The sequence below is a fragment of the Zonotrichia albicollis genome, chromosome 16 (assembly GCF_047830755.1).
Source record: "Zonotrichia albicollis isolate bZonAlb1 chromosome 16, bZonAlb1.hap1, whole genome shotgun sequence".
In the NCBI taxonomy this organism is placed as follows: Eukaryota; Metazoa; Chordata; class Aves; order Passeriformes; family Passerellidae; genus Zonotrichia; species Zonotrichia albicollis.
In genome coordinates, this window is record NC_133834.1 from 6,201,734 (window position 1) to 6,224,104 (window position 22,371).

Here is a 22,371-nt window from a genome sequence, read left to right on the forward strand (position 1 = left end):
TTTGGGTAGCTGTAGCAGAACAGCCTGTAAATGGTGTTGGTGATTGAATTGCCCAAAGCCCCTGGAGGGTTGTAATGATGCTTCAGTGTTTTTTACAGATAATTTGGAAAAAAATCTGTGCTCTTAATCATGCCCTTTATTCCATGCTGACAGTGCTTCCCATCCTAACAGTCAGCATTCATTAAAAAGCAACTGGAGAAGAGTTGAAACAGGGACAGGGGCACATGTTCACTTGGGTGGGCAGGATGGGTGTGAAGTTGCTATCTGCTTTTTTCCTATGCTATCTGCATCTTTTTTCACATTTTTCCCCTCAAAGCCAAGATTTAGCTGAAGAGGTGGGTTCAGAGTCACACTGTCAATTCCCTTGCTGAGCATTTGGCTTGTGCTGTTAGTGAGCACTTGGGGCTTCTGAGGGCTTCCAAAGTGAACTGCTGCAGGCACAGATGTAATATTTTACAACCAAAAAAATCCCCCCAAAAAACCTTTTTTATTGTTTCCATCTTCCGGGCTGACATTGTACATACATGGAGGAGTTGATAACCAAAGGAGATGATTTTTTTGGCTGGGATTTTCAGAGAGGCTCAGAGGAGCACCATTAGCAGTTATCAGTGATGACAGATTCTGTTGGAGCTGTAAGTTTCTCATAGAAGAAGGAGGAGTTTAACAAGTCACTGCAGGGGGAACGAAGTGTGGAAGTTGCAGCTCTTTGAGTACCCCTAAGAGCTGCTCCTTCCCTGCTACCCTGTAAATGAGCAAAGCCTCAGTTAAGTGAGGATTCCTGTATGCAGGAAATGCTCTAGCAGCTAGAAACAGGCAATTACTGTCAAATAATGGAGTGCCCAGAGGTTCATGCTGAGGGTAATCCCTCAGTAACCCCTGGCCAAACCCTTTGAAGATCCCAGGCTCTGACAGCTGACACAGGGGCTCAGCAGCACACCGAGCTCCCAGAGCCTGCGGTCAGCACAACTTATTCTTGCACCAAAATCTTCCTCTGACATTTTAAGCAGATGGTGACATCAACGTGTACATCTCCACTCTGTAGCAATCAGGGGTTTTATTGCATCCAGGAGTGGGAGACCAAGTTACTCACTCATGCCTTCCTTGGATGAGTGGACAAGCACAATTTCAAACTCTGGAGGTGAAACCCATTTTCTCAAGTCCCCTGTTGTGCTTGGACTTGAAGGAAGAGGTTTCTACAACTCACCAACTTGCAGGTGTAAGGGAATCCTCTTCTGCTTGTGCATAGCCTGAGCAGATCATGCATTTACCTGATGTGTGTATTTTTACATTTTATAAATGAAATGTGCTTCAATATTTGCCACTGAGTAATCAAAAACCATCTTGGAACTTTTTCAAAGGATCACTAGTAAGAAAGCTTGTTTTATCTATGTACATATGCTAGTGTCTGATTTGGAAATTCCTGTTTTATGGATTTGATCCATTTAGATATCCTTAAACAGCTTTTCTCTCAAGGGGTCCCTAAAGCCAGCCAGCAGCTCTGTCACCCTGGGATTTATCCCAGAGAGGGACAGTGTGATGCTAATGGCACTCAGAAGTGCCCCTGCACTGAGAATTGCACAAAGTGCATGGGCCAAAGGGACAATGGGACAATGGGACTGCCCACTTGAACATATTCCCATCCCCAAAGGTGGCATTTGGGCCAGGCCACACATTAGGGTAATGCTAAAACCATGGCAAATCAAGGTCAGACACCTTCAGTGCCCTGTACCAATGAAAATATTGTTTTTAAATGGAGCATCAGTTGCCCTGTCTTAGGTGAGGACAGAGGGTAAATATGTTTGTGAAAGATGAGTGGTCTGAAGTGCTATCAAAGGTTCTTTTCAGGCAGATGTTCAAAACCCTTATTCTCTGCCCCCCTCTCTCTCTCTGCTCCTAACACAGTTATTTCAAGGTTATAAATGGGGAGAAAATCTCTGGAGAGGAAGATATTGCAAATAAAATCTAATCTATAAATGTCTCTCTTTAAAGGCACAGCCCAAGCTCTCCATTTTATCTTCTTGACAAAGCAAAACAACTCAATTTTGAACTTGCTCACATTGATTTTACATCAGGGAATTCCACCAATTTCTGGGAGATTATTGATTTAAGCAAGATCAAAATCCATGCTTTTTCTTTCTTTTCCTTCAAAATTCTTTTTCATCTATTGATTATGGTTGTGTGGTGTGGCTTATTGGCTCTAAGCTAATAATGACCAAGTGCTTTGGGACAAACCAAATTGCTTAATGGGCCACAACACCAGAATTGATCCCTATAATGACCCAGAAATTAATTAAAGTAATCATTCTCATGTAGTCACATACCAGGGAGTCTCTAGGATTGTCACCCACCTGGCTACAGTATTTAAGCCCATGCAATTCCAGCTGTTGAAAATTTGAAAGGATCATCCACATCTCACATCTCTAAGTGAGGTCAGCAGGCTGTGACCCTCACCAACACCCTGATGGGCCAGGTCTCTGTAGCACAGTCAGGATCAAGCCAACTCTAAGCAATAGAAGTTTTTTCCCTTGTTTCTTCTTTTTTTTTTCTTTTTTGGGAGGTCAGATGGTTCCCATTAATGAAAGGACATATTTCTTCTTGATCACTGAGAGCAAGTAATCATTTCTTGCAGCGTTTACACGCCTTGGTGTTTTTAAAATATATTTACAGGGCTTGGCTTCCTTAGTGAGCAGATCCAGATGGAGGATAAAAGCTGCAGCCCAGGGAGGGTGTGTGCTGAGCAGAGTTGTAGCTTGTTCTTCTCAGTCCAGAGGAGGAGGGCAATGGATTAATTTTACACAATGGCATAAACCCCTGTCAAGCGGCATGCAGAAGCTTGCAGGGCAAGCCACAGTCCAAGCTCAGACCTGGAATGTACTAATGGCAGGAGAAGCTCTGTCTGTGGACAGTGAAGGTGTCCTGAGGCCACATGAAGTGACTGTGTGGCACCTGGTGGCACTGATTAAGTACTAGACTCCCCTAACTAGTTTAACAAGTTGCCCCTTGTTCCCCAAAGCTGCAGGCTGGACCCCATGTTTTTGTAAGAATGTTGTTTTTACTGTATCCTTTTTCTGTAATTCCACATGGGCCTCTTTGTCCTTTCAGTAAAACCACTGTAAACCAGAGAATTCCTCCCATGTCCAGGGGTGTGGTGCAGAATGAGACATGGCTTGTAAAGGAGATTCAGGCCAGAGGTTAGAAGTGAACATGTTTGTGGGAAATATTGAGGCTGAGGGACCAAAATGCTTTCACAGAAAATGGAGAATACACGTTCATGGAGAAATCTCCTTTCTCAAATCTTCCAGCCTGCATTAATTGGAACAAAAAGCATGGTCCATTCCACATCCACACCTACCCCCTCTTCCTCTGCCTCCTGGGATTTGTGGTTACTGGCAATACTCTTGCTGTCAGGGTGATATTTTCCTCTGGCACGTGGAGTAATTTACCCAAGCAATCCAATTTACATTCCCCTGCTCCTCCCTGTGGGGTGAACCAAATCTGGAGACCTCTGGGACATTGTCCTTAGAGAATCTCTGTAATCTGAACTATCACACTAATGCAAAATCACCATCTGCTGTCTCTGTTCTGTGTGGTGCAGATCCACTGAGCTCAGAGTCCTTCAGGAACCTCTGGAGATTCTTTTATTGCCAGGTGATGAAATCCCAGAAAAGAAGAAATTAGAAATCAAAAGGGGAAACCAAAATGGCATGTGGTGTGGTCACTGTGCAGGGGAGGAGCACAGTCTGGCAAGTGTTTCTGTTTGCAAAATGAATTTGTTTCAGCTGTAAGGTTGATAGTTATCCTGCACAAGATTTCATCAAGAGCCATCAGCGTCATTCCCCTTCTGTGTGCTCTGCGGCTTCCATTTGGGGCTGGCAGGGGAGGGGTTCAAGGGCTGCTCTGTAGCAGAAGAGGCCTCAGCTGTGTGCCCTGAGTCCATGGGGTGCCAGGGCAGGGACAGCTGGCCTGGGTGAGGGGATTCCCTCACATATTTAATTAATTTGCTCCAGCAAACTTGTTTGACTGAGCCCAGTCTGTGTGGAGGTTGGAGTTTGTGCAGGTTTAGGGTAGGGTGAAAAATGTGCTTCTTCCTCTCCTCTTTATTTTTCTCATAGGAGAGTTGTTGTGTTCAATAGCAGTTTTTTAGAAGTTGGCTTTTCTGCAGTGCTCTAAACCTAGAAATTTTTTGGGGGGGTACTAATTGTTTGCTGCTTCTGAAGCTGTTTTCTCACCCTCTCTGTGCTTTTCCTAGGAAAGAAAAATATCAAATGAAATGAAATTTCAAATCAAATTTCATTTTTCAAATCAAATGAAATGAAATTTCTATGAAAGAAAAATATCAAAAATATCTCCTGAGAAGACATCTCAGGAGATTAAACCAAAGAAGGGAACAGGAGGGAAAGAAACAAATAATGATGAAACAGCACAATAGATCTCAGATAAGTTAAGATACATTAATAGAAAGATTTATACAAAAATATGCCCAGATTTCTCTATTTGAGTAAGTGGCCTTGTTGGCATCTAAATGTTTAAGCACAGAGCTGCTTTTCCAAGAGCAGGCTCAGCCCTGGTAGTGGGATTCACCCCAGCCCTCCTGCGCTTTGTCTGTCCTGCAGGGAAGGAGGCTGATGGCACCTGGCTGTTTGTTCCTGCAAGCAGAGAGCACATTTTCAGCAGCATCCTGGAATCACAGAGCTTTATAAGGTATGGATAAATCCCCAGAGATCTGCTGGAAGAAGGGCTTTATGTTAACTCCTCTGGCCACATATGGTTTCTGCCTTGAAAACACTGCACAGAGTGAATGGTGAGTGAGTGATCTTGAGTTTTCTGTCTCATAGAATGGGCAACTGACTGTATAGGACTCATTAATTATTGATGCACATGTGTTAGAGGGAAATGGGGAGATTCCTTGCCCTGTGCAGAGCAGCTCTGCAGAGAGAAACAGATGCTGGATGTGTCTGTTTAATCACACCCTGGGGGAGATGCCCAAGGAATGAGCTGAGCCTTGTGTCTGTCTGTCTGGTGTGCTGTAGGCACAGGCCAGCTGTGGATTAGCCTTGCCAAAGAAATAGGAGGATAATTGGGCTGTGGATGGCCTTTTAATTCCAAGACCACCCCTTGCCTTGTGTTTCATCCAATGCTAAAATGGAAAGATGCTTTAGTGGCTGCAGAGTTTTAAAATCAGCAACTCATCATCAAGCAAGCCCTGGGGTGCTGCTGGGGATCCTGGTGCTGTCAGGGCAGCATGGAACCCCCTGCTCTGTCCTGTTGGGTTGTGCAATGTGCTCAGACAGAGAATAACACACTCAGCCAGGCTCAGCTCATGGAGGTCGCTGAGGGCTGTTCGTTAGGCAGCACAGATGAAAGTGCTGCTCCATCCCCTTAATTCAAGGGCAGTAAGTGAGACTGGATTGGATTGTTCACTAGTGCCGAAGGTAATAAAGCTGAGATTTCCTAGTGTCTGCCCAGGCTGGTCAGGATGTACAGGGTGCAGAGCTTTAGTTGTGCTCACAGGGAAGAAAACTCTGTAAATTCCCTGGGACCAGGGAGCCCAGCTGCTCCCTGGGTGCTGCTCTGTTCCTGGGTGTCCATCTACCTGCAGACACCTCTCATGTCCAAGAGGGTGTAAATAACTTTAGAGTGCATTTTCCTCAGAAAGGTCAGGCAGGGAAAGCTCTCAGGATGGATAACCCGGGAGGAATTAAAAGCAAAGGTTTGGCATGTTTCCCTCTTCAAATATATCTGAACTCTCCTGCCATGAACAAAGACCTGTTTTAATTTTCTTGCTTATAAACATGACTCATTTTTATAAACAACAGGAGAAATCTTATTTCTACTCCTAAGTTTTAAACTGCAATTAGCAAAGGCAATTCAAGGACTTGCCCAGTACTCAGTTAGGGATAACAAGCATTGACCAATTAAATCCCGTTTGCTTTGAATATTTGATTCCTTAAACACAAAGAAAAGCTGTTACTGCTGTCTTTTCACCCTATTAAAAAAAACTTAAAAAATATTAAGTTTAATTTGGCAATAATTCATTTTAAGCCAGTTTTATTTAAGCCATTTTCATCTTCAAAGTCTTCTTTTTGATCTGTCACAGCTGTTGTATTGGCACACTCCACAACCAATTCATGTCCCATCTTTCTGTGCCCAACAAAAGCCAGTGTGGTACTATCTGTGTGCTGTGGGCATAAATTAATGTATGAAAAACTTGTTTCATTGAAGTTGCTGTTTACTGAAGTTACTTTTCTCCAGGGTGTGTGCGTGTTTGCATACAAAATCACAGCAGCATACTATCCTGAGAGATGGGCTTGGGTGTAACGAGAAAATGACCCAAGATTTCAGCCAAAGCCAAGAGACTTGTGACTTGTGGAAACCTGGCTTTGATTAAAATGCTGTTCCTGCAGCCTCAGCACACATGGCTCCTCTGCCAAGCCCCTTCTTGCTGCCAGCTTTGCAGTGCTGCTCACTGTGCTGGTGTCACTGAGCTGTGCTTAATTAGCTGAACTCCTGATTGCGCGCTGACGTTACACGGAGCAGCTCCAGCCTGCTCCTGAATTTACAACCTGGCTGCATGATGGCAGCTAGATTCAGATTGCTTCTCTGGGAAATGCAAGCACTGCATGTCCAAGCCCTTGGGTTTCTGAGAGATGAATGTGAACCAGTTTGTAACAGGAGTGGCTCAGTGATCAGTGGGACAACACCCATGACTGACCAAATAATTTTTCAGAAAATGCTCAAGCATGATAACAGTCCTAGGAGAAGGAACCCCTTGTTTGGCTTGATATAATGATCACGAGAGCTATCTGTTTGCTAAAATGGTGTAAAGTCAGTCCCATCACAATGGCTATGCTGTCCCAGGTGGCCTGATTTAGTCAGGGAGAGGAGTTTATAGGATGGTGTGTCACATGCAACTCTGATGTGTTTTTTACTGGGATTAGCTGAGATGATGACACCGGGAGAAGATTTGGAGGGTCTTCTGGGTCATCAGGTCCAGCCCTGTGCAATTTCACTTGACTTTCTGCAATACTCTCCTTTAAAGCCAGGTTGAGCCAAGAGGAAGATTTTGGAGGTGAGGAGGCAATAAGGGTATAGCAGGTTGGGCTAAAGACATCACTGTAGGGTACAGTTTGTGTCTCCATACAGAAACATCACTTTCCCTCTGAAAGTCACATTCTCTGTTGCCAGTTCTAGAGCAGAGTCAGTGGCCAGGGGCTGCTCCAGGACTGCAGAAGGGCTTGGGAACCACCAGAGGATTGAGCTGCCTGGCTGGTGCTACTGCACTTCTCAGATCCACCACAAAATAGCCAGCAAGGAGTTAAACACAATGCAAAAAATAATGCTTCCCTTATTTTCTCCTTCTTTCCCCTCCTCCTACCATGTGCTTTTATTTTTGTATTGAGCTAAGTAGAAATGTTGGCTTGTTTTGTTTTTTTTTTTTTTTTACTTTGGCTTAGCTTATATTGTTGTTTGATTTTTACCCAATCCTCAGGTATCTAATGAAATTGCCGCATGCTCAAGGGAAAACAAGTTTCATAACAGAATGACAGTAAAACGTTGCTAAAATCCTTTAGGATAGAGAAAGGATTAGAAGAAGAAAACGCAGAATAATGCAGACATTAGTTTAAACACAACAAAGGGTTCCTAGTCCACTGACATGCTAGAATCCAACAGAAGTATTCATAATTACTAATAACAAAAGGCTGCTGTATTATGACTATTCCATTCAAACTAAAACACATGTAAAGCTCATGGGCTGGTGAGTGTATTTTGATGATAGGTCTGGTTTAAACCTAATCTGCTGAAATACAGACAGGATAGGAACAATGCTTTCTCTAGGGATCAACAACTTTGTCCCTGAACAGACTGCCTTATGTAAACACCCATAATTCTGTTAAAATTCATGCAGACAGCTTGGATTAAAAAGAAACAAAATATCAAGCAAATAAACAAAAGTCATGAGCAACAGGGGCTGGTAAAGTCATTGTGGGAAAAAGTGCTCTTTGAAGCATATGCCAGTGTATGCTAAATCAAGAAAATTAATATTAAACACTACAGGTCACAATATTGAACATATGTTCCACCTTCTGAGAAAGTAGCTAGAAATCCTCCTTTCAACAGTGGACATCTTGTTTAGTGTGATTTTTAGTCTTAGAAAAACCCAGCTCTGAACTGATAACTTAGGTGTTCACCACTTCTTTGGCCTCCACTTTTCATAACACTGTACAAAATAATGATTCTGGCTTGCAGCTTGCAGCTGGCACTAATTTATTCAACTGGGCATAAAAGTGGCTTACCCAGAAGGTTTAGACAGCTGGGGTTACATAGGTTATATTTTAACATGGTGAGGATAAAAATTAAATTTCTCAAGCATTTGTTCCCTTCCAATGTCTTTTAGTTCATCAAAAGAGATTAAAATATGTCTTGGAGTTGACAGAATGACTTGGAGAAGTCTTGGACTCTGCTTTAACTGCTGACATAGGGAGAAAATTCCTTCTTTATTGGGTTTTTTTGTTTGGTTTTGGAGGGGTTTGTTTGGGATTTTTTGTTGTTGGGGTGAGGTTTTTGTTTGTTTGGGTTTTTTTTCCTCTTTTCCTTTACTCTCACATTTAAATTATATTCCACATGTCCCCAGTGAATATGGAAGTGCTGGATTTTCTTTAAAATTTCTGCTCTTTCTGCTGCTGCCTCTTGCCAAGTTTTTATCCCTGTTAAAGGTTCTGGGAAAGGCTGTGTGTGAGACATCCCTGAGACTCAACAGGACTGACTTCAGCCTTCTATTTTTAGGGTAAGGTTTGAGACTCTGGGGACCCTCCTTGGGTAGCTTTTGCCACAAGACAGGTCAGCTTTAATGTGGGCATTTCAAGAAATATTCCCTATCTTTAGGTGAAGAGACAGGGAGGAAATCTGTAGGAAACTTTCCAAGTTGGTGGAAGAACATGGGAAAAAATAGCTGTTGCTCTGGAATCCAGCATATGGCCAGGGAGCTTGGGCTGAGGAACGTGCTGAGGGCAGGCTCTGGGATTCCTGAGCCAAGAAGTTGTTTGTTTTTCTGGCTGTGTTCAAAGAAACCAAACTCTGTATGCTTGCAAATCAATGGGGTTGTACCACAGGTGCACCTGACAGGTTTCAGTAGGAGAGAAGGAAAATAAAATCTTACAATGTCTGGCTAATTACAGTGGTTCAGATAATTCACTTCAAGAGAGAAGAGTTTAGTAACTATTTAGGCAACTTCCTGTTCAAGGCGCTTTCTCTTTCAGAACTTCTGTTCAGTGGATTTGCATGGATTTTCCTGCTTGGAGCCACTGAAATTTGACTGAAACCTTTCAGTGGCTGTGTCATCTTTTCTTAGTTCACGACCTTATCTCCAGTTCCTATTTGTGACCTTAGCACAAGACCCTACTGTGACCATCATTTCCATCTTGTATGGGAGCTCTTTGGAATAAGACTGAGAAGGAAAACTGACAAATCTTGCATTCAAGAAGCATTCTCTGAGGGCTTGGTATTTAGCTCAGTTTTCAATTTCAGCACTGCTTACTTGTGTTGGAAAAGTTATTTTTGGTTTCTTTCTGCGCTTCATTATCATTCTGAAAATGACTAATTTGATGTGACATTTACTAATGTAGTATGATCAGACATAATTTGATCTTATTAACTTAGATTGTACCATATTAGCAAACATCGGATTCTATTTGAGAAATTTACACATGCTGCAAATGTGGATACACCTTGAAATCATACTGTATTAGTATAATTTGTCACCTTAATGTTGTATTTGGTAAAGAATGTCAGAATATATTGCAATTTATAGCTACCTACTTACAGATCTGCAAAGATTCAGATTGACTCTGCTGTTGTCACGTTGTTCCATCACTAAAAAAACCCATTTCTCAATGATACAAGAGCACTGCAATTCAAATGTTTGATGTCTTCCTTCTCTTTGGAAATGCTTCCCTTGCCTTGCATTTTTGGTGTCTGAAATCAAAATTAGCTGAATGGAATAAAGATTTTACCTTCCTATCCATGTGTGATGGTGGCCAGTGTGGCCTGAGAAATTTGCATTACTGGACAGCAGCAGATTCTGAAGTGGCACAGCTGTACCAGCAGCACGTTAACTTTTAACTAAAGGCAACGTTGTTGCCTTTTTGTTCCTGCTGGGCACCAGCTGTGTTTTTTTAAAAATACCAAATATTTGTGGATAGTATTTATGAAGGAATGGAAAGGCCAGTTGCCTTTTACAACCTTGTGTAGTTGAGACAATAACTCTCATGTGCACTTCTCCCGTTCTGCTCCAGAGCTGTGATTTCTCTCTGCCAGCTCAGGCCGTAATTAGAAGTTTATTTCCTGTATTCCTTATATCTTATTCTGATATAACACTCTGTATCCTTTTCTTGGTGATTTTTCTGTCAGTTGATTGGATTTTTGGTATTTTTTGAGAGGGAAAGGAGGGTTTTTTTTCCTGATCTTGAGGAGTACTGAGGGCATTGTGCATTCCCATCTGAGCTAGCTGGCTGTAACTGGTAAAGAGGTTTTGGGATTTAGACAATTGTGCAGTGGGCTGAGTATCCCCACAAAGGAAGTGCTTCCTCTTGAAAACTGGAAGAAGACAGGAACAAAGTCCAAACAGTCCAGGAGCACCTACTTTCCCGATGTATTCCCAAAGGATTTTTCCCTAATCTGGATTCATTGTTGTGTCACTGCAGCAGAAAAGAGGATTTCTAGTGGAGAAAAGAAGGCTGAACACCCAAATTTCACACATCTGCCCCAGTGAGTGCTGGGATCTGTGGCTGGACAGGAGAGGTTGGGGTATGGGATAAGCACCAAAGCAGCTGGTAGTCCAAAATGTCTGATGAAAAGTGCAAATTGCTTCCCATCTGCAGTGGAAAGAATTTTTAAAAATAGTTAAAAATAGAATTAAAAGGAGCAGTTTAAAACTTGCTGTGAGGACTCCAGCTCTGACTGCCATGATCCACTGGCATCTGCAGAGCTGGGATGAGCCAGAACAGGCTGTGCTCACACTAAACCCCAAACCCCAAAGCTCCAGGCTGAGCCTGGCTCAGTTCAAAAGGAGCTGCTCCTACACACCTGGCTGTGTGAGCAAGGCAGGGTGAAGGCTGAAGCTTAAGCCTTAGACTTCAGACTGCAGGGCATGAGTGATATGTGATATTTGACTTCTTTTTGTCTGTCAGAACAATAGCTGTCAAAAAAGCTTTTATTTTTCCATACTCCAAAATCTTTTTGATTTGAATGTCAGGTTACCCCTTTGATGTAACTTTTGCCAAACCCCTCAATGAGGTTATTAGAAAATCCTCACTGAACCAGTACAATTGTACTGAACAAAAAAATGAGCAGAGTACCTACAACAAAAAGGGTGTTTGAGCTCTTTCCATTGACCATAAGTTTGAAATAATATATTTAGCTTTAACCTTACAGCAACTTTGATCCAAACCTGATAATGTTGCAATTTTCCCAACTGATTTTTCTCTTTTGTGTTATTTTTTTCATGCTCTATTTGGAAAATAACAATCAAAGGCAATCCTAGGTTCTTAATTCCCTTTGTTTCCACCACAATGTTGTGAACACTGAGCAAGCCCAGCTAGCTGTCAGCCTGAGCTCCCGTTACTCTGATGTTTTACATCTCTGAAGACAGCACTGCTTCCTGCTCTGCTCTTCAGATATTTTCTAAGTGTGATGCTGGAACTTTATTTCAACAGGTGGAAATATGTGAGGCTTTGTCAGGTGATTTCTGTGTTTTCAGGTATACCCGAAAATAAGAAAGATGCCTTGAATAAACTGCCTTCACTTCATTTTTTAGTGATGCAGACACACTAAGGAGCTGCTTGGCTAGAGCACCTTCCTCATTCCATCACACAAACACACAGAATATCTCAGGCATTTCACCTCATAATGAATTCCACAGGTGTGGACAGAAATTGGCAAGGACTTGCCTCAAACTTACAGCAGTTCACTCAATTTTAATTTAAGAAGAACCTTGGCTTAATATCTGACTTTGCCACGTATATGTCCATCTCCAGTCTTTACCGGTATTGTGCTTGCAGGACACTTCAATCTTCTTGTGTATTTTAGCTGGATTGGCTCTTTCAATTTACATTGAAATTCACTGTTTTGCTTAGGTCTTTTATTGAGGTTAAGTTTTATCCACTTTTTGCACTGTTTTTTAAGAAAGCAGTGCTGATACATATGTAAGTGTGGACAAACATTCAGTGTGCAAACAACAGCAACTAACAGGGACAGAAATTGGGGGAATGCCGTCAGGTTTTTGTTTTAGATATTCTTCCCCTGGCATGGAGGATTAGAATTTCATTTGTATGTATATAGAAAAATATAATAAGAATTTCTAAATACAATGCATCATTTCCTCTGTGAGTTTACAATTCCATTGATGGGATGATTATTTCCCATCACTTGGATTCAGCATTTCTCAGAGTCTCAGAAGAGTGAGGGCTGCAGGGTGTGTCAAATCTCAAAGCTGGGCTGATCATTTGGGCTCCAGTACCTGCCAGAACAGAAAACTCCACAGAGTCACTGCCTCACACCCCAGCAACACTCATGGGAGAGTCAGGCAAGGCTAAACCATCCTCCTGTCCCTGAGTGATGAAAACAACCAGAAACCAAATTAGTTTTACCCATTCTTTAACTGGGGTTGGCTCTCCAAGTTTATATGGAAATTTCTTTGAGATCCATAAAACTCCAGTGGAAACTTTTTCAGGAAAATTCACTATTAAGGGAATAAATGGTCCAGATATTGAAAAGGTTGTTTGGGGGTTGAGTAGTGTCAGTTCAAGTCAAGACACATAATAACTCTGCATTGTTAATGAAATGTAAAAGAAAGCAAATTATGAACAAAAAGAAAAGGCCATTTGGATTTTTTTGTGTGTAAAATCATAGAAGTGCCCCGTTAATTTCATCATGGGATTAATAGTTCATCTGCTAGTAGTTCAACAGAGGGAGAATGTTCACACAGTATTTTGTTTTATGCTGGTATTACATCAACCTTTGTGGCTGTGACCTGCTGTTAAATACAAAACAGGTGTTGGGATGGAATTAGGTCTTCAGATTACACAGACATGTGGACTATTAACTGAACTTTGCATAACCAAACTTCTCTAGGTTCATATTTAAATGCTGTTAGTGACCATTTCAAAACCATTTCAAATTAAATCTAACCCATACAAGGGACAAGACAGAGAGCAAGCAGGGCTGGGATTTGATAATGAATTATGTGTATTGAATGGGCAGCCATGTGGAACAGTTCTAAATTATGAAATCCCTGTTTGGGGCAGTGATTCCTTGTCTTGTGCTGCACTCAGAAGTTTCGTCAACTAAAATTCACTCTCTCAAAAACAAATATAAGAGGATGGGCTGGAATATTTCTTTGAAAACCAGTGTCTGCCTTTGAGCAATGGTGTAATGTTAGGTGCCTCACATAGTAAAATCTTATTTATCATCTGTATAAAAAATCTGGTAAAATCTTGTTGGGTCATTTGGATGGACCTTCAGTCTTCAGGAACTGAGATTCCTTTTGGCTTTATGGTGGAGCAGAACCATCCTGTCCCACAGCTGCACCCCCAAATCCAAGTTCTGGATCTTTACCCCAGAGAACACTGGTGCCTGCTGGCAGCAGCAATGATGCAAAGGTTGGAAGGGTCATACCCAGCTGACTATTCCTGCCTGGCTTCTTAAAAATCTCTGCTGGAAAAGAAAGAGGAGTAAAAACTCCAATTCCTTTTGATGCAATTAATGAATTCCACCTCTATAGAAAAATCAACAGGACTTTAAGGGCTTATTTCTTCTTTTGAAGCTGCATTTGCTCAGATAAATTCTGTATTCCTCCTGCCAGGCAAGGCACTGGAAGGCCCCATTCCTTTGTAGTGCTGCAAACTTTGAACAGTTCTTCATTGCCCTTAGTATTTTGAAAATGAGCTGCTGTAGCTCACTATTTTCTGGGCAAAAGAAATCAGAATATTTGTTTGAAAACTGCAATCTTTGTTACAACACAGGTACTGCTATGCCCCTGCAGACCTCTACTTGCATAGAGCTTTTGTTAAGGAGAAAGGAATGAGTAAATGTAGAGCTACTACAAGTGATTAGAGCAAGTTCAAATCAGGCAGGGGAAAAGCATCCCTTGCAGGGAGGGTTTGCCAGGGGAAGCCCTGAATGAAGCTGTGGAGCCTCTCTCCTTGGAAATAGTTAACTTTAGATCCCAGATGACACCTGTGATTGATGCTGTATCTGTGCCACCCCTGTGACCTCTCCTGCTTCCTTGTGGTCCCATAATTCTGTGTTCTAGCAGTGAAGCAGAAACGTGGATGAAATAGCAGCTGTGGAGCAGCTCAGATATTGACTTTTACCTCCAAGGTGAGGGGCAATGAAATATGGAGCACTGGGCCAAAAGTGATCCCTACATCAGTGTGGCAAGTCCCCTGCCATTGAAAGGCTGGGTTATTTAATTCCTTTTGTAATCTTTATGGAGTTGATCTCTAAATATAGTTTGTGTCTGTGATGGATATATTTATTGGATATATTTAAGACAGATGATTGTTGAGGTAGTGGAGATGTGTATAATGCCTATTCAGAGGTCACTGGGCTGACAATCACAGAATTACTGGCATAAGTAAAGAGCATTCCTCGATGGAACTTTTCACATGCAAATAATCTAATTCCTGGCTGTATCACAGGAGCTTTAAAATACAGTGAACCAGTCAGTGTATTCTCCTTTCAGAAAGGTACATGATGATAAATGCTATCACTGGAAATTACTTTTTAAAAAACCACTACAGTTGGAAAGAATGAAATTTGATTCCACCTAATCACAGCTGCTTAATTTTATGCAACTGAGGCTTTTCATTGATGCAGCCTTTTTATTTTTAGGGTGTACTTTTATTAAAATATGCCTAATATAGATATTGGAAATATACTTTTCAGATGTATATTTTCTTACAGGAAGATATTAAAAGATAAGACAGTTTTGGATTTACTGGAGCAAAGTCAGAAGTGTCATTACCTGTGTCACACTATACTGCTGGATAGAAACATGTTTAGGATTTTTGGATGCTTGGATTTCAGTGAATTCTTTTCAGCTAGAGCATCTTGTTTGTCAGAATTTGAATGAAGGAAAGAGGATTGTGGGAAGGCTGTTCTCCCAAGGACAAGGTACAGATCATTGTGGCACTTTCCATGGATTAATCCATTAGTCTCTATTCTTTGTGTTTCCAGAACATGAATGCTCTGATCCATTTTAATGAGGATTGTGTTTCAAGTGCTATCTATCTAACACGGATTTTTGGCATGCTAAGAGTTCACATGTCTCTTGTGTTCAGCAAGATCTCTTCCATTTTAGCAATGACTACATTCAGAATCTGTGGCCTGTCTTAATTTGAATTCAAAGCCGAGGGGTAGGTCCTGATCAAAATTAAATTGCTTTTCTGAATGAATGACAATTGTAACCATATTATTTCGTCCTGAAATTGCCTGGTTCATTCAGAGAAATTAAGGCTTAAAAGAGGCATCTGTAGAATCACTCCAGAAAACTGAACATCTTTCCTCTGGGGGAAAAAAATAGTTAAAGCATTGATGGCAAGATAATTAAATAAATATAAAAACCATTTCTGATTTGAAATTAGATTTGCTTGTTTTGATCTAGAAAGCTGGTTTGTCTTACCACGTTTTCTACATGAACACTGTTTTGAGCTATTTTTCTGCTCACATAGAGCAGCACAATAATATCCAGGCAATTAAAATGTTATTCATATATTCTCAGTGATATATTTTGAAAATTAGCTTCTTTCTCGTATGTGGCAAACTGAGTCATAGAGAAATAGAATGTCCTGGTCACAGCTGTATTAGATTTGTAGAAGGACTGGAAATTGAGTGCAGATCTCCTGAAGCCTGGTGTGTGAATCTTGATGTGTGAAAAATAAAACATAACTCAAAACCAAGGGGGCTGCTAAAAACGAAAATTGGATTGTAACCTCTGTCTTGACTTTTTCCACTTGCTGCTCCTAATCCTAATTTCCTCTCTCTCTTCTAATCCAGGAGTCAGCATGAACACAAGAAGGGCCAGTATTTCTGGTTGAGGTGTTTTGAGCACCATAAATAATTCAGAACTTTATTTCTATGTTGCTCATGCACAGTCATCACTTGGGAACCACTAAAAATAATAGTGAGGGTGATGATTAGCTTCTGGCGTGACTGCATGAATTGTGATGAGGTTTGACTGGGTTCTAGATGCCAGTAAATGTTTACAAATGCAGCCCTTGAACTGGGTTTTCTCCATGTGGTTATTTTCCAGTATATCCTGAACTCCTGCCCACATAATGGTTGTATTGTCTTTGAAGGATGGAATTCTGCCCTGCTGGGCTGTGGCTGCAGTGAGACAAGCACAGGGCTGTTCTGCACCCTGCCATTTCTGCCTGATGGTTGTTTTCTGAACATTGGTTCAGAAAAATTAGAGTTTTTAACAGACAATCCTATGGGATGTGTCTGTGCTTGGATGAAATACTCATGTGAAGGACTGGGAGGAGATGCACAAGTCATGTCTGCAGCACTTTGAAAGGCGCTTTTTGTCAGGATAAACTGAGGCCAGGTTGGGGTGTCCTGCCCTGGATGAGAGCAGGGCCACTGCTGTTTAATACAGAGAGCTGATGCCCTTGGCACAGGGAGCTGCTGTGGCTGCCAGGGATGGGGTAGCACAGCCTCTGGGCATTGCCCAGGACCTCTCATTTTTCCCCATGGAAGTGGTGCTTTTGCATCTCAGACCATGTTTGGCTGTAGTTGGTTAGCCATGGAAAACCATAGTTTGGTTTTAGTTGGTTAACCATGGAAAACCATAGTTCTCAGGAGAGCTTTAATGCAAGAGAAAAGCCTTTGGGGGAGCAAGGTAACTCTGTGAGCACTGTAAAACTTGCATGTGTTTGGTAACTAACCTCAGCACACAGTCTGGGGGAGGCCTGTGGAAGGAAATTGAGAAATGCCTTGCAGATGGCAAACTTCAGCCAAGACAGTTCCCAAAACCAAGGATAATGCAGAATGAAGCCCTCAAGGTTGTGTCAAAGGCATGTGGAACTGCATGGGAATAAACCCAAACTGCAGTCTGAGAGGTGCTGAGAAAGCTCCAGCTGTGTAAGAAAACCAAGATGATGTGATACTTTCCATGAGGAAGAAAACCCTTGTTAGTGAGAGCAAAGCTTCCAAAATAATCTCTTCCTCTCCTTTCTGCTCCCCTTGCAGTAGCCATTAGATGATCTGTTACCCACTGCCTTCAAACTGCTGCAGGGATCCCTGTGAGGAAGGACAGACATTCCCACAGCAATTCCAGAGGGCTTAGCAGGGCTTGCTCACTCTGATGCTTTTCTTCAAGCTTTCTCTCTTTCCCTGTGGCAGTGCTTTGCCTGGTGCTCTTGCAGACACAGCCTGCTCTTAGTACATGTACTGATTTCCAGCTTTTCCACTGGCAGCACATATTCAATCAGAATTTCCTATTAGTTCAGCAACCCACAGCAAAAGTGAAGGCCAATATTACTGGGATATGATAATGGCCCTGTGCACAGGCTTGCAAAACTTGCTGTAGCAGCTTGCATGCTGTTACCTAAAAATCTCTAAACTTTTATGTGCAGTCTAACCAAGAAGGATGACAAATTCCTCCACCCTCAGAGCTTTTAAAGTCTGGGATGGAGAAAAATTAGGCCTGGGGCTGGTGGGGCAGTCAGAGCCCTCTGTGATCTCTGCCAGAGCCCTGCTGCTAGGAAGGAGCAGGGGAATTGGGAATATCCTTTAATGGATTTAATTTCATGAGGAAATTAAAGGCAGCAGTGTCTTAGCCAAAATAAACAGAGGACAACAAGAGAAGGCTGTGCAGGATGCTCAGGGACACAAGAACCAAGTGCAGTTACCATCCTGCTGAAACCAGCAGTGGGTACAGCACCTTCTGGATGTGTGCTGGGGTGGGCTGGTGGCATTTCAGAGACCAGGGCATGGCTGTGTGAGACTACAGGAAGGGCTGGGAACATGGGCCCTGTTAGTTTTCATGTCCATCCTCAGAAAAGACTGAGATGGGAAAGGGAATCCTGTAGGTATTGGCAGAAATCTCTTCTGTGCTTGCCCTGGTGCCCTGAGCCATCCTGATGTCAATGTTGCTGTGTTCAGCTGTGGCTCTCTTGGAGTTTAGGGCTATGCGAATGCAGCTGGTTTATCTCAGGAGGAAAAAATGCATTATTGTTAGCCGATTATTGATCTTGTTAATTATAGTAACTGATCCAGTATTAACTTTGCACTAGAGCTGTAAGCTGTGAGTTTGCAGCTAGGGAAAATGCTGACTCAAAGTCACAACCATGTGAAACACTTATAACTGCATGAGGTTTTTATTTCTTAAGAGATCACCAGTGATTTGAATGGTGGTGACAAGTAGCTGGTTCACCTGGCTGTGTTTGTGGAACAGCTGAAAAACTAAAGCTGTTCTAGAAAGTAGAGGGATTTTCCCTTAATGAATATTTTAGCGATTCATGTGTAATTATTTGAACTTTCTAAATTGTAAATTATGCTGCTACAAATTCATCCTTTCTAGCTATGCAGGAGCTTCATGGTGTTTTAGAGTGCATTAACTCCCTTGAAAATCCCTCACTCATTCCTGTGCAATTTATTCTCCTGTTCTCTGTAATGAGTTAATCTATTTTGAATGAAGTTGAGTTGCTTGCTGTATGACTACACAAAAAGCTGCTTCCAGCTCCCACATCAGCTGGCTGGCACAGCCCCGCAGCCATTTCCAGAGTGTTATTGCTGCTTTGTGCTCGGTCTGCACAGGAGCTGAGTGTAGGTTTTCCCTCTCTGGGATTGCTGAGAGCAAAGACAGACACACCTGACAGTTTGTCTTCAGAGCTGTGGCAGATTGGGGTATAAAACTGCCTTTAAAATCCTTGCTGGATTTAGCATTTACCATTTACCTCTGCCCAGCCACAGAGCTGCCACCACCACAGACCCAGAAGGGAGAGCTGCTCTATAGATTCTACATGATTCAAGTCTAAGAAAATCTTTCCTATTGACATTTGGGGAGCAGAGGGGACTAATTCAGAGGTCACTATCTAAAGCAAATCCAGACTCCTGGGCAGGTGATGTATGTGCTGCATCCTTGATGTTCTTGTTATTGGAAAATGATGAGAAAGTGAGGTAAATGACCCAGAGCTGGTGTCCTACCTGCAAGGCATGCAGGGTGCTCAGAATATCTAAGGCTTTCTGCTAATGATAAACCATCATTCTAAATGCTGCAAACAGCTGCAGGTGCTTTATTATTCAAGGCAAATCATTGCCTTCATTTGTTTCCATCAGAAACTGACTTAGAGAGCACATCTCTGAGGAAGGGAAATGAAATAAGTGACTCTTTTGACAAGAATTACATATTACTGCAGTTTGGGCATTATCAAAATCTGGTTTATCAGTGTAACAAGATCATGTGTTCTTAGTATAAGACTGAAATATATTTAGTTCAGAGGGAGCATTTTTGAGAAACATGAAGAGGGAACAGACAGTGATACAGGGGAAAAACTTGGAAAACTTTACAGCAGAAAATTTTATGTATGAGAAGGGTTCCTTGCTTTTGAAACTAGAAAATCAAATCATGGACACATGCTTTGCTATCAGATACTTAAACTAGCACTTGGTCTGACACATCTTCCAGAGTTTATAAATTCCAGGTCACAATTCCAGGTCAACAATTTGCAGAATTTGTGATCAGCTCAGCCCTCATTCATGTGCTGAAGTGTTTTGCTCAGTCCTGGCCTGCAGTTTGATTTCTAGCTCCCATCTTTACCAGGTACCAAGTGCCTTGAATACCCTGGTGAATAGCAATTAATGACACTCAGCTACTTCAAATGCTGGGATAAATTGCAGCAGCTCCCAAAAGTGGCTATTAGAGCTAATCAGAAAATGCTGTACTTCCTGCAGAAAATGTCAACTTCTTGTTTTTGTAAACCAAAAGCAATCAGGAGAAGTTCTCCCTCCAAGAAAAGCTCCTTTAAAAGAAAACTCTGCACATCTCATAAATACTCACTCTGGTCAAAACCCCAGATTTCTGTCAGAATGGTTTTGGCTGGGTTTAATGGTTATTGCTGATACTGCCAAACACTGTGATCCAGTTACGGGGAATTTTAATAGAGGCTCATTTTAAGAATTGCATCCCCTCAAACTGACTCTGTGGTTAGGAATATTATGGCTTGTGAGATTTTGGGGTAAAGTATTGCAAAGCAGAATATCAGTGTTTAAAAAGGATGACACCGTAAAAATCTGAGGCTCAAAATTTATAACCATCCACTTCACAAGGGACTTGAGTCAAAGGCAATATTTTAGTGCAAACAAATCAAATGTGATTGTTTCTTTGAACTTGAACCAGATTTAGATTTATTTTTTTTCAGGTCTGCTGTGAGTTTAGGCCTTATTTTGTTAAAACTGGGAAGTTAAGTGAATTTAAAGATTTCCTGCCTATGAATTTGGCATACAGAAGTGAAGTGCATTGACAGGTGCTGCTGTTGGAAGTCTGTTTCTGAAAAACATGGCAGCTTTTATTTTATATTAAAGGAGTTAAAATAAGTGTTATTATTGTGTTAACAAATCTCTTCAGCTATTTCTGAAAACCAGTAATTTACAATATTCTATTTCTATGGCATGCTTTTATTGCTGCAGACTGGACATTCAGAAAGTATAATTGTAATCTTTTTTGTTATCATTACTATTGTTAATTACATCTGGGACAATATTTAATTGCTAATGAGTTTTGCCTCAGTGAAATTTCTAGAGTGAGATAGGTTAAATTTGCAAAAGGTGTAGTTGATAATAATTCAGCATCTTGAGAATGCTGTTTCACAGCATTAAACAATATTACATTGCATGCTATGGCAGAAATAAAATCATACACTTGAAAAATTAATCTGGGTAAGCCAGGAATTCATGCTGCTTTCTGGAGTTTTATGTAAGAATGGAGTTTTAAAGGAGATGTTTATTTCACCATTTTGTCTGACTATTTTCTAGTGACAAAACCAACATCTAAATGTTCATTTCAGCCAGTAAACAAATCCAGAAGTCTCAGAATTCACCTCTGGCTTAAGCTACCAGAGGAGTAGTACCAGTATAAACAGGAATAAACTTCCACCTGTATTCTGTTGAGCTATTTGATATGTGATGTTTGAATTATCTGCTGTGCAATAAAAGCTTGAAAGGTTGATTTTTCAAAACAAATACCTCCACCAGTGACACTACCACCCTCACACACAGATCTGCTTGGCAGAAGGGCAGGAGCTTTAATCCAAGTTTTTAATGACTATGCTCAAAACTCACAGGAGCCAGAAGCTCTGAAAAGCTTCTGGAGCCAGTGGAGAACGACCCCATAAAATGAGTGAGGAAAGGAGAGGGTCCATGGAGGGGTTCCATCTCCAGGCAGCCCCATACCCCCTCAGCAGCTTGGAGAACATTGCTGTGGCCCTCAAATGCCTCTGTAGGAGACAATTATCATCATTTTGGATATGGCAGGGCAAGGCAGTGTGGTTCTTTCTGCCAGCACTGGGCACTGGTTACTTGCAGCCCTCTGGATGCTGTTTTATCCAGCATGGCTGTTTATTTGGGGTTTATGTTCCTCCTATGCTTCCAGGTGTCAAAGTGGAAGCTCTGCTGTGTTTGCTTTTCAACAATGTTCTGGGGTAAAAAGAAAAAAAAAAGGAATTTTTGTGAGAAGAGAAGAGAAGAAAGGGAGGTGGAACAGCTTTTTATGGAGCAGCTCAGATTCCTCTGTCCAAAACTTACCGATTTCCTACAGTGCCTTAAAGCAAGCCTAATCAAATGAATTTCTGTCCAGCTAGTTTCTGGCTAAACCATGCAATGAAAATTTATGCACTCCCAATTTTGTCTTAGTTTTCTCTCCCTCTGATGTGTGTGCTGACCCTGATTACAGCAAAGGGATTATGTATTCCTTGGTGTTGACTGCACAGGTCTTGTAAATAAAGCTTGTGAAATGATTGCTTTGACCATTTGTTCCCTGTGAAATGTGGATGTGTTTTTGTGTTTAATCAGAGCATGCTCAGAAGCAGAAGTACGTTTCATAAAAAATGGCTTTATCCAAATATAAGGAATACAATTCTGAATTCAGTGAATTTTGGATTAGGTCTGAAAAAAATGGCACTAGAAAACATTGCCAAGAATTGATTTCAGAGTGTGCATTCTCATTTCTTATTCACCTCAAGATATTGTGACATTTTGCACCTTCTCAAATGACTCAAAAAATTAGAGTAGAGAATCCAATATGGAAAGGCTGCATCTTAACAGCAGTGCTTATTTTGACATGGGGAGCATTGGTCAGCCTCAAGGAGCACTTTG

The 22,371-nt window shown here is 41.5% G+C and overlaps 1 long non-coding RNA gene across 1 annotated transcript in view; it reads left to right on the forward strand.

The window, feature by feature from the left end:
* LOC141731040 (uncharacterized) overlaps positions 1-22,371 on the forward strand; it is a 132,634-nt gene that overhangs the window by 23,131 nt on the left and 87,132 nt on the right. Inside the window, exon 3 of the long non-coding RNA XR_012582943.1 lies at positions 4,614-4,701. This is a non-coding gene — a long non-coding RNA (uncharacterized LOC141731040). The remainder of the gene's footprint in view (positions 1-4,613; positions 4,702-22,371) is intronic.